This window comes from Sus scrofa, chromosome 3 (assembly GCF_054392235.1).
Source record: "Sus scrofa isolate SSC_HxYL_T2T_F1_AM1 chromosome 3, Sscrofa_HxYL_maternal_Yorkshire_Landrace_v2.0, whole genome shotgun sequence".
Taxonomy (NCBI): Eukaryota; Metazoa; Chordata; class Mammalia; order Artiodactyla; family Suidae; genus Sus; species Sus scrofa.
The window spans coordinates 125170291-125181224 of NC_139385.1; the positions used below are offsets into that span (position 1 = coordinate 125170291).

The 10934-nt window shown below is 43.0% G+C and overlaps 1 protein-coding gene across 1 annotated transcript in view; it reads right to left on the reverse strand.

The window, feature by feature from the left end:
* Window positions 1–10934, reverse strand: part of HADHB (hydroxyacyl-CoA dehydrogenase trifunctional multienzyme complex subunit beta) — a 602797-nt gene that overhangs the window by 233090 nt on the left and 358773 nt on the right. The window lies entirely within an intron of this gene.

Below are 10934 nucleotides of genomic sequence, written 5' to 3' on the forward strand. Positions count from 1 at the left end.
CATAACACATTAAATAAAGCATATGAAAGACCTTTGAAAACAGAAAATACTAGTCAGTGATTGCAAACTTTTAAGCACACTGAAGGTGGACAGGAAGCCAGAAGTTAATCTACATGTGTAAAGTGAGCCTTTATTTATTTACTTTTTTCTGTAAGCTTCAGTGAGGTATAATTTGCATACAGTAAAATGTACCAATTTAGTGACCTTTTTTTTTTTTTTTGGCCACACCCAAGGCATGTGGAAGTTCCTTCTGCCAGGGATTGAACTTGCACCACAGCAGTGACAGTGCCGGATCTTTAACTGGTAGGCCACCAGGGAACTTCCTAGTTCAATGACTTTTGACAAGAGTGTATAGATGTACAGCCACTGCCACGATCGTGATATAGAACATTTCTATGCCACCAGAATGTTCTGGAGTTCCCGTTGTGGTGCAGCGGCAACGAACCCGACTAGGATCCATGAAGATGTGAGTTCCATCCCTGGCCTGGCTCAGTGGGTTAAGGATCTGTCATTGCCATGAGCTGTGGTGTAGGTCACAGACGCAGCTCGATCCCAAGTTGCTGGGGCTGTGGTGTATGTGGCGGCTGCAACTCCAACTCCACTCCTAGCCTGGGAACTTCCACCTGCTGAAAGTGTGGCCCTAAAAAGCAAAAAAAAAAAAAAAAAAATTCCCTCGAGGCCCTTAGCAGTCAACCCTTTCCCTCTAATCTCCAGCCCTTGGCAACTACTTATCTACTTTCCATCACTATTATTTTGCCTTTTCTGGAATTTCATGTAAATGGAAACATACAGTCTATAGTTTCTTGCGTCTGGCTTCTCCCTCTTGGCATATGCTTGTAAGAGTCATTCCTTATGCATGTATCAGTAGTATTTTTTAAATTGCTGTAGTATTTTTTTAATTCCATCAAATGAGCATATCACTGATTGTTCATCTATCCATTAATCATGGACTTTTTGTGGTGTTTCTGGTTTTTGGCTATTTAAAAAAAAAAATTGGGGGAGTTCCCGTCGTGGCTCAGTAGTTAACGAATCCAACTAGGAACCATGAGGTTGCCAGTTTGATCCCTGGCCTTGCTCAGTGGATTAAGGATCCGGCATTGCTGTGAGCTGTGGTGTGGGTGCTGCCCTAAAAAGACCAAAAAACCCCCAATATCTTTGTTGAATATATGTGTTATAAAATTTTTCTCATAGTCTCCATGGCTTGCTTTATTCTTTTCTTTTCTTTTTTTTGTTTTTTTTTCCTCTTTTTAGGGCTGCACCGGAAGCATATGGAAGTTCCCAGGCTAAGGGTTGAATTGGAGGTACAGCTGTCAGCCCATCCCACAGCCACAGCAACACAGTATCCAAGCCGCATCTATGACCTACACCACAGCTCATGGCAACGCTGGATCCTAACCCACTGAATGAGGCCAGGGACGGAACCCACATCCTCATGAATACCAGTCAGGTTCATTTCCGCTGTACCACAAGGGAACTCCTCTTTTCTTTCTTTCTATTCTTTTTTTATGGCTGTACTGCACCATATGGAAACTCCCAGGCCAGAGATTAAATCCAAGTTACAGCTGTGGCCAGATCCTTTAACCCACTGCATTGGGCCAGCATCAAAACTCCACCTCCACAGTGACCAGAGCCACTGCATTTGAATCCTTAACCCACTGTGCCACAGGGGGAACTCCAACTTTTTTATCTTCTTACCCATGTCTTTGGAAGAATAAAAATTTTAATTTCTGTGGAGTCCATTTATCAATTTTTTTTTTTCTTTTTAGGGCCACACTCGCAGCTATGGAAGTTCCCAGGCTAGGGGTTGATTTGGAGCCTCAGCCTACAGCCTATACCACAGCACAGCAATGCCAGACCCAGGCCAAATCTGTGATCTATGATGCAGCTTGCTGCAACCCCAGATCCTTAACCCACTGACTGAGGCCAGAGATGGAACCCACATCCTCATAGATACTAGTCGGGTTCTTTTTTTCTTTTCTTTCTTTTTTTTTTTTTTTTTTTTTTTTTTGGCTTTTTGCTTTTTCTAGGACTGCTCCCTGGGTATAAGGAGGTTCCCAGGCTAGGGGTCTAATTGGAGCTGTAGCCGCTGGCCTACACCACAGCCACAGTAACACTGGATCCCAGCCGCATCTTTGACCTACAGTACAGCTCATGGCAACGCTGGATCCTTAACCCACTGAGCAAGGCCAGGGATTGAACTGGCAACCTCATGGTTCCTAGTCGGATTCATTAACCACTGAGCCATGACGGGAACTCTAGGGTTCTTTTTTCTTTTCTTTTTCTTTTTTGGCTGCCTCACAGCATATGGAGTTCCTGCCCAACTCGTCGGGTTCTTAACTCCTTGAGCCACAGCAGGAACTCCCACTTACCAAATTTCTAATTTATAATTTGTTATTTTGGTGTCATCATCTTTGCCTAATTGAATGTTACAAAAATTTTCTTCTGTATGTTTTCTAGAAGTTTAAAATAGTTTTAGGCTGGAGTTCCCATCATGGCACAGTGGAAACGAATCCAACTACGAAACTTGAGGTTTTAGGGTGGATCCCTGGCCTTGCTCAGTGGGTTAAGGACCTGGCATTGCCATGAGCTGTGGTGTAGATTGCAGATACAGCTCGGATCCTGAGTTGCTGTGGCTGTGGTGTAGGCTGGCAGCTGTAGCTCTGATTGGACCCCTAGCCTGGAAACCTCTATATGCCGCAGATGTGGCCCTAAAAAGCAAATTAAATTAAATAAATAAAAATAAAATAGTTTTAGGTCTTTGATACATTTTGAGTTAAGTCTTATTACTCTGTGAGTTATGTGTCAAGGTTATTTTTTCCTGTAAAGCTATCCTGTTGTTACAGCATCATTTGTTGTGAAGGCTCTCATTTCTCTATTGAATTACACTTGCACTTTTATCAAAAAAATCCGCCGATCCCTTCCTGTTGTACAGCACAGGGAATTATGTCCAATCTCTTGGGATAGAATGTGATGGAAGATAACATGAGAAAAATAATGTATATAGATGTATGACTGGGTCACTTTGCTGTACAGTATATATTGACACAGCACTGTAGATCATCTCTAATTAAAAATTCTTAAAAAATCAACTGATCTTGGGTGAGAGTCTTCTCCTTGGTGTGTTCTGTTTCCTTAATCTATATCAGGGGCTGGTAAGTCCTGCCACTACCCGTTTTTGTAAATAAAGTTTTATTTGAACTTCATTTGAGATTATATATGAGGTATAGCCATACTTACCCATTTTTGCATTGTCTATGGCTACTTCCATACTACAATGGCAGAGTTAAATAGTTGTGAGAGATACCTCATGGCTGCAAAACTTAAAATATTTATTATCTGACTTTAAATAATAACTTTGCTGGAGTTCCCATCGTGGCGCAGTGGTTAACGAATCTGACAAGGAACTATGAGGTTGCAGGTTTGGTCCCTGCCCTTGCTCAGTGGGTTACAGGATCCGGCGTTGCCGTGAGCTGTGGTGTAGGTCGCAGACACAGATCAGATCCTGCATTGATGTGGCTCTGGCGTAGGCCGGGGGCTACAGCTCCAATTCGACCCCTAGCATGGGAACCTCCATATGCCGCGGGAGCAGCCCAAAGAAATAGCAAAAAGACAAAAAGACAAAAAAAAAAAAAAAGAATGACTTTGCTGATCCCTGAGCTATATGTCTATCCTTATGGGAATACTACGCTCTTGTTGCTTTCAAGATTTACTCTCGATCTTTGGCTTTGAGTAGTTTGATTGCAACATACCTTGGCATAGGCTTCTTTGAGCTTATTCTGCTTGGTATTTGTCATTTTATCTAAATTTTCTCTTTTCTATCAAAATTGGGAAATTTTCTTTTTTTTTTTTTTTTTGTCTTTTTGTCATTTCTTGGGCCGCTCCCGCGGCATATGGAGGTTCCCAGGCTAGGGGTCGAATCAAAGCTGTAGCTGCCAGCCTACGCCAGGGCCATAGCAACACAGGATCCGAGCTGTGTCTGCAACCTACACCACAGCTCACAACAACGCCGGATCCTGTAACCCACTGAGCAAGGGCAGGGATCGAACCCGCAACCTCATGGTTCCTAGTCGGATTCATTAACCACTGAGTCATGATGGGAACTCCAAAATTGGGAAATTTTCAATCATTATTTCCTCTGTTTTTCTTTCCCACTCTCTCCTGTCTCCTGGTATTCCAATTATATGTATATTTGGCCATGAGATATTATCTGAGAGTTTCTTCAAACTTTTTTTTTCCCTCAGTATTTTTGTCTTTGTAATTCACCTTGGATAATTTTTTTTAGGTTTTTATTTTTTCTGTTATAGTTGATTTACATTGTTCTGTCAATTTCTGCTATACAGCAAAGTGACCCAGTCATATATATATATATATATACTCTTTTTCTCACATTATCCTCCGTCATGTTCCATCACGAGTGACTAGATATAGGAGTTCCCATCGTGGCTCAGTGGTTAACTAATCCAACTAGGAACCATGAGATTGTGGGTTTGATCCCTGGCCTCACTCGGTGGGTTAAGGATCCGGTGTTGCCGTGAGATGTGGTGTAGGTTGCAGATACATCGCGGATCCTACATTGCCGTGTCTCTGGCGTGGGCTAGGGTCTACAGCTCTGATTAGACCTCTAGCCTGGGAACCTCCATATGCCACGGGTGTGGACCTAGAAAAGACAAAAAGACAAAAAAAAATTGACTAGATATAGTTCCCTGTGTTATACAGCAGTGTCTCATTGCTTATCCACTCCAAATACAATAGTTTGCATCTACTAACCCCAAACTCCCAGTCCATCTCACTCCCTCCCCCACTGCCTCGACAACCACAAATCTGTTTCACCTTGGATAATTTTAATTGATCTATCTTCGAGTTCACGGAGTCTTACTCTCTCATGTCTGTTTAGCTATTGAGTCCATCCAGTGAAGACTTTATTTCAGGAATTGTATTATTTAGGAGTTCCCTTTGTGGCTCAGTGCTTAACAAACACAACTAGGATCCAGGAGGATGCAGGTCCAATCCCTGACTTTGCTCAGTGGGTGAAGGATCCGGCATTGCCAGGTCCTGTGGTATAGGTTGCAGGTGCAGCTCAGATCCTGTGTTTCTGTGTCTGGGCTGTGGCTGTGGCAGCAGCTGTGGCTGTAATTCGATCCCTAGCCTGGGGACCTCCATATGCTGAGGGTGGGGACCTAAAAAGCAAAAAAAAAAAAAAAAAAAAAAAATTATATTATTTAGCTTCAGGTTTCCTATTTGGTTCCTTTTTATTGTTTTTGTTTCTTTGAGGAGAATTCCAATTTCTCTGCTGAAGTTTGCATGCCTTCAAACAAATTTTGTTTTATTTTATTGAGGATAACTAATAGCTGCTTTAACATTGTTGTCTGTTGGACTTCCCATTGTGGCTCAGCGGAAAACGAATCTGATTAGCATCCATGAGGACGCTGGTCCAATCCCTGGCCTTGATCAGTGGGTTAAGATCCAGCATTGCTGTGGCTGTGGTGTAGGCCAGTGGCTACAGCTCCAATTCAACCCCTAGCCTGGTACTCTCCATATGCCGTTGGTGCAGCCCCCAAAAGACAAAAATAAAATAAAATAAAATTATTGTCTGTTAATCCCACTATCTGTTCATCTCTGGGTTATACTTGATTGATTTTTCTCTTGAGAGTAGGTTTTATTTTCTTTTTCAAATCAAAGTATAGTTGATTTATAATGTTGTGCCAATTTCTCTTGTATATTTTCGTGGTCCTTCATTTGCAGATAATTTCAGATTGTTAATTTTGCAAGTGTTATGAATGTTAATTTGTGGAGCTTCTGGATGCTGTTATTGTGGTGGTTAATTTTATGTGTCCAGCTTGGGTGGGTTGCAGTGCCTATGTATTTGCCCAAACATTATTTTGAGTGTTTCTACAAAGGTGGTTTTTGGATAAGATTAATATTTAAATTGGTGGGCTTTGAGTAAAGAAGATTACCTCCATAATGTATGTGGGCCTTATCCAGGAGACCGACCTCTCCTGAATAAGAGAAATTCTGCCACATACTATCTTAGAGTCAAACTACAACTCTTGCCTGCATCTCCAGCCTGCCATGATAGCCTGCAGATTTTGGATTTATCAAACCTCCATAATTAAGTGAGCTAATTCCTTAAAATAAATCTCTCAGTTTCTCTCTCTAAACAGACATGCATCCACATAGACCGTTGGTTCTGTTTCTCTGGAGAACCCTGGCTGGTACAGTTATGTTTCTCCAATGAGCATTATTTCCTTTGTTTTAGCAGGTAATTTTCTTGGGCAGGTTGGAATGGCAACCTATGTCTTTCTTTTTTTCTTTTCCTTTCTTTTTCTTTTTTTTTTTTTTTTTTTTTTTTTTTTTTTTTTTGCTTTTTAGGGCCACACCTGCAGCATTTGGAAGTTCCCTGCGGTTGAATCTGATCGACAGCTGCCAGCCTATGCCACAGCAACGCAGGATCCAAGCCACAGCTCACAGTAAAGCTGGATCCTCAACCCACTGAACGAGGCCAGGGATTGAACCTGCATCCTTATGGTTCGTTACTGCTAAGCCACAATGGGAACTCTGGCAAATCCTATTTCTTTATTTTTCTTTTTTTTTTTTTTGCTTTTTAGGTCCGTACACACGGCATGTGGAAGTTCCCAGACTAGGGCTTGAATCGGAGCTACAGGTGCCAAACTATACCACAGCCACAGCAAGGCGGGATCTGTGCTGTGTCTGCAACCAACACCACAGCTTACGGCAACACCGGATACTTAACCCGCTGAGCGAGGCCAGGGATTGAACTCGCATCCTCATGGAGTTCATTAACCACTGAGCCACGAAGGGAACTCCCTCAAATCCTATTTCTTATGCAGCATCTTCATCCTTTGTTTCTATCATTCGTCTTTAGCTCAGGTATTTTGAGTCTGTTCTATGCCTGTGTGGTTCAAGTGTAAGTTAGAAATATGAGTAGACAGAATTCAGAGATCTCCTCTCTGGTTCTTTCCTTTCTTGGGTTCTACTCTCTTCAGTCTTTACTATTTTCCTGAATTCTTTTTTTTCCTGTATTGTCTTTTTTTATTTTATTTATTTATTTTTTTATCCCATCTGTAGTTGTATAATGATCATCACAATCCAGTTTCACCGGATTTCCATCCCACAACCCAAGCACATCCCCCCACCCCCCAAACTGTCTCCTCTAGAGACCAGAAGTTTTTCAATGTCTGTGAGTCAGCATCTGTTCTGCAAAGAAGTTCCGTCTGTCCTTTTTTCAGATTCCACATGTCAGTGAAAGCATTTGATGTTGATGTCTCATGGTATGGCTGACTTCACTCAGCATGATAGTTTCTAGGTCCATCCATGTTGCTAAAAATGCTGGCATTTCGTTTTTTTAATGGCTGAGTAATATTCCATTGTGTATATGTACCACATCTTCTTGATCCACTCCTCTGTCGATGGACATTTAGGTTGTTTCCACGACTTGGCTATTGAAAATGGTGGTGCAATGAACATCGGAGTACATGTGACTTTTCGAGTCATGGTTTTCTCTGGATAGATGCCCAGGAGTGGGATTGCTGGATCAAATGGTAGTTCTATGTTTAGTTTTCTGAGGAATCTCCATACTGCTTTCCACAGTGGTTGTACCAATTTACAATCCCACCAACAGTGTAATAGGGTTCCTTTTTCTCCACACCCTTTCTAGCACTTACTGTTTGTAGACTTTTTGATGATGGCTATTCTGGCTGGTGTAAGGTGGTACCTCAAATAATGGTTTTGATTTGCATGTCTGTCATAATGAGTGATGTTGAACATCTTTTCATGTGTGTTTTGGCCTTTCCTGACTTATTTTTTCTGGTTTCCCAGGCCATAAGGACTGTGTTTTTTCTAGTTTGTTTATGGCATGTGGAAGTTCCCAGGCCAGGGATGGAAGCCATGACACAGCAATAACCTGAGCTACTGCAGTGATGATGCTGGATCCTTAACCCACTGTGCCCCAAGAGAACTCCAGTTTTACTTGGCCTTGGGCTCAGTCTTTCTGCTTCTGTTCACTTTCCACTAACTGCGTGGTACCAGCTCCAGTTCAGTTTGCTTCTGGCTGGGCTGCTTTGTGTCCTCCATTCAGTCGGCAAGGTGGGTCAGAGCGCTAAGTAGAAAGTCTGTCTGATTCTGTTCCCTCTCTGGTATCTTCAGGTAGTCCCTTCTTGCTTTGACCCTAGATTTTATCATTATTTTCCGAAGGGAAGAGTCATGTGGCAGAGTCTTAATCACAGCCAGAAGCAGAGTCACAGCTTTCGTGTTTCTGAAAAGGTCTATTTCACCTTCATATTTTTTGGGGGGGGCCACGCCCGAGGCATAGGGAGGTTCCCAGGTTAGGGGTCCAATCAGAGCTACAGCTGCCAGCCTACACCCCAGCCACAGCAACGCAGGATCTCAGCTGTGTTGCGACCTACATTACAGCTCATGGCAATGTGGATCCTTAACCCACTGAGCGAGGCCAGGGGTCGAACCCACAACCTCATGGTTCCTAGTCAGATTATTTTCTGCTGAACCACGACAGGAACTCCGGGATATTTTTGTTCTTGATTGGTATTTGTTTCTCCCAGATCTTGCTTTTTTGGCGGAGGGCTACATTTGCAGCATATGGAAGTTCCCAGGCTAGGAGTCTAATCGGAGCTGTTGTTGCCAGCCCATACCACAGTCACGACAATTCCAGATCCAAGCCTCGTCTGCGACCTACACCACAGCTCACAGCAACGCCGGATCCTTAACCCGCTGAACAAGGCCAGGGATCAAACCCGCATCCTCATGGACTAGTCAGGCTCTTAACCCACTGAGCTGCAACTGGAAACTCCTCAACAAAGGTCTCAAACTCCTGTAATAGCTGTTTTAATGTCCTTGTCTACTATTAGCGGTATAATTTTTAGATCTGATTATACCTTTTTTTTTGGCCATGCCTGTGGCGTGTGGAAGTTCCTGGGCCAAGGATTGATCCTGCACCATAGCAGTGACCCAAGCCACTGCAGTGACAACATTGGATCCTTAACCCGTTGTGCCACAGGAGAATTTCTCACCTCCCATATAAATAAATAGAATGTCACAGCACCCCAGAAACGTCATGTTCCTTTCCAGTCATTACCTCTTCTCGCAGAATAACCACTATTCTAATTTCTAGCACCATAGTTCCTATTTTTAAACTTCATATAAATGGAGTCATGTAGTATGTACTCTTTTATTTATGTCTGGCTTCTTTCACTCAACATTGTTTGTCAGCTTCATCCATGTTGTTATATGAAGCAATAATTAATCCATTTTCATTGCTGTATAATATTTCATTTTATGAACATACCACATGATTTAATTCTACTGTTGACTGGCATTTATTTCCAATTTGGGGGCTCTTGTGAATAGTGCTGCTATGATTGTGCTTGCATTTTTTTTTTTTTTTGTATACATACGTATGTATTTTTAGGACTAGAAGTGCTGAGTCATAGGCTAGGCATCTTTTCTGCTTGAGTGGACACCATGAAATAGCTTTCCAAAGTATTTATCTCAATACTGGTAGGGTTGTATGAGAGTTCTGGTTGCTCCGTCGTCGTCTCACCAGTACTTGCAGTTATTTCTTTTTCATTTTAGTCATTGTGATGGATTTTACTTACATTGCCCTGTGGAACACCCTACAGGCGTAATAAAACTACCAGGAGAAAAGAGCTAACAGTGCACTAATTTGAGACTCCTATATATGAGGGCTTTATTCCCACTGGCTTTGAGCATTCCTAAAAGCATTCTGTTGTACATTTGTGTTTCTCAACATTATTTGAGAAGAATTTGAAAGCTACGTGTTTGGTGATTCACCAGGTGAAGATATGGTAGAAGGTAAGGCAAACAAGGGTATTCTTGGCAGAGGAAGCAATATATGGAAAGGAAATTGTAAACAACCAGGCTCAGGGCCGCCTGGCCTAACTGTGCAAGGTTCTCAGAACTGCTTTTCCTTTCTTTATCTATGCAAATGGCACCTCCAGGAGTTACACAGTGCTCAACCCATGCCTCTGTACATATGCTTGTCATGGTCAGGGATGATAAGAAATTTGCTGTGACTGGAGGGCAGGGTGGGTAGGGTAGAGAAACAGGAGAAGCCAGATCCAGAATTGGGGCAATATAACTGACTCAGAGTTTGACAGCAGCTTACTTTAAGACTCCACCCCACCCCCACCCCTACAAAATGAGGGATTGTACAAGCTTCCTCCTCTTGGATCCCTCAGCCCTCTGAGCCCACAAGGCTGCCACTGAACTGGGGCCGAGGTGAAACCCAGGCCAGGAAGGAGAAATGCTGAGCATGTTCCATCTTGTCTTGCTACACGACTCTGGTCTCAGCAAGTTGAGGAACCAACGCCCTGTCCTTCCTCTCTCTTGGGCTTCCTCTCTTGTCTGCAGCCTCAGCATGCGCCTCTGCCTGGGAAAATTGGATAAACCTGGATGGGAAGCCATGTCCACCTACCATCTAAGTTGGTATTACTGAGTCACTGAAGGTGGTTTCTGAAGGCACAAGAAAGTGAAAGGAAAATCCCAGGTCCTCCTACACATGGCCTGCCAGAGTGAGGGGTGTCCCTCTGAAAGAGAGACACTTTTTGGGTTATCACTCTCTGTAAGCCTTCATCGCAGTGTGTGGGGGGGACAGGGGGGGAATGCTTATTAAGGGTATTAAATGGTTGAAGTAGGGCCTCCCCGTTGGGCTAGAAGGAACAATCCATTGTCTGTCAGAGAGGGCATAGTCTCTTCTGGAAGGTGAGGTTCATCTTCAAGCTCTTTCTTTCCAAAGTGTATTTCCTAAAGTAGAAACTGGGACTAAGTAGAAGGATTCCCAGGAATAGCCAAGCCAGACTCTCTCTTGGCTCCAGCAAAATCGGAGTAGTTCTAGAGAGAGAAGTGGTGAGACGGCACCTCCCAAGGAGGAGACCAAAGCC